Raw genomic sequence first — 1,876 nt, 5'->3', positions numbered from 1 at the left:
CTCTCTCCCCTTCCTCCCCCGCCGGGCGACACACCAACACGTGTATCCTCCCGAGAAAGTTTTACCGGCCGGACCGCGACCGGACGACGCCTGATTGCTTTACACGGGGGAGGAATGGGGGCGGCCGACGGCGTCGTCTCGTGTGACCCGCGGCCCCGCGGCCCTGCGGCGGCGGCGGGGGAAGTCCCACCCACCCCGGGTGCGATAATTATTATTACAAGCTCGGGGTGGCAACCGCTCGCAATCGCGACCCGTATTATTTCACCATTATTACTGTATGTTGTTGTTACTTTTATTCTATTGTTTAAGGCCATTTTGAGCGGTCAAGGGGGTTGTCCAATGACGACGACACCTCGGCTGACCCCTCTGTGTGTTCTAAATGGGGAGGTGATGCGCCACTAAGCGGGGAGGAGGGGGGGGGGGCAGGTAGACGCCTTCGTGTGTTGGTGAAGCTTTCAGGTTGTGGTCAGCGTGCGGTGAGGAACTTACCCCCCCCCCTCTTCCCCATCCCGCTGTCTGTCCGTAGCCGTAGCGTGCGGTTAGGTCGGGCCCTCCCTCCAGACGGAGCACGGCAAACCCGCAGAGGGCAGTCACTCACTGGACAACCCCACTGGCAGAGAGGGAAAGAGAGAGATAGAAGGAGAGAGGGAGAGAGAGAGAGCAGATACCAGAACACACCGTCGACATGTGCCTCTCACACGCTCGCACTCACACCGACAACCCCCCCCCCCCCTCTCTCTCTCTCTCGCTCGCGCCATCCCCCTGCAGCCCTGTGGCCTTGGTCTGAATCGCCACGCGCGCCGTTCTACTTTCGCCCCCCGGCTCGGCCCTTAGGCCCTAAGGAATAGTCTTGATGGCCTGCTGACCCCAATGAGCTGGCCACTCAGTTCCTTCGACCAGTCCTACACCCCTCGTGCTCGGTCGTAAATCCCGCCCGGGTCAAAAAAATCAAGAAGAAAGAAAACATTCCCTCGACTCGTTTGAGCCACGTCTTTAACTCCAACCGCTCGCGAACCACCCCCAACCCGGTCCGTGCGGACCTTTGCATGCCAGAGACACGAGCCGTCGCTGTCGCCGCCGCGCCCCCCTCGACAGTCTCACGTTTCGATTATTAGCTTCACGCGGCAGCCCCCAAGTACGTTTCGAAAAATAATCTTTAAAAAAAAAATAGAAAGGAAAATGAGTCGAGTTCGCGAGAAGTCAAATAACTGTGGTTTGCGTGAAGACTATCGTAGATGGAAAACAGGGTGAAAGTCCCACCCTCGGTCCCACCGCCGCGCCGCGGTCCGCCTCGACTTTTCCGTTTCCGGCTGTGTGCGTTTACGCCTCCCATTACACGAGTAGAAAACAATGATTATGAAAAGAAAACCGAGAGCATCACCTTGAAAAACCGAATGGAGACCCTGCTCTGCTTGCCTTCGGCGCGGCGACCGTAAACTTGAACGACGTGGCTCGACGGCGGCGCTGAAATCTCGCAGCCGCAGCAGGCCTTTGGATAACAGGTCCTGATACAAGCCCGTGGTGGTCTCGGTCGCGCCCTTGGCGGGGCTATTCGTAGGGCCCGGGGGAGGGGTGCGTAGTTCGGCCATCACTTATTTAGAGTCCCCCCCCCCCACCCCCCTTTTCCTCTCCCCAGAGGGGTTCTTATAAAGTGGCCTACCCTGGGGTCAACCGAGGGGAGGGTGGGAGCAGCCCCCCGGGGGTCAACGTCGTGACGCTTCCTGGCCGGACCCTCGGCGGGACCTGGACGGGGCCAAGGACGAGTTGCGCGACTCGACACGCACCTACAGTCTCCTTCACTATCGGGCGCCGGAAATGTTGATCTTGATGTGTTGTAGACTTGTGTAAAAATGAAACGAAAATAGGGGCACCCACC

General features: G+C 59.0%; 1 protein-coding gene across 2 annotated transcripts in view; it reads left to right on the top strand.

Annotated features, from left to right (window-relative positions):
* The window catches only part of LOC113208487 (trithorax group protein osa-like), a 27,921-nt gene that overhangs the window by 22,645 nt on the left and 3,400 nt on the right, over window positions 1-1,876 (top strand). The gene's annotated exons all lie outside the window — the stretch shown is intronic.

The sequence above is a fragment of the Frankliniella occidentalis genome, unplaced genomic scaffold (genome assembly GCF_000697945.3).
Source record: "Frankliniella occidentalis isolate FOCC.00 unplaced genomic scaffold, Focc_3.1 Scaffold187, whole genome shotgun sequence".
In the NCBI taxonomy this organism is placed as follows: domain Eukaryota; kingdom Metazoa; phylum Arthropoda; class Insecta; order Thysanoptera; family Thripidae; genus Frankliniella; species Frankliniella occidentalis.
The sequence above is the reverse complement of the archived record's forward strand: the minus strand, read 5'-3'. Positions and strand labels throughout refer to the sequence as shown.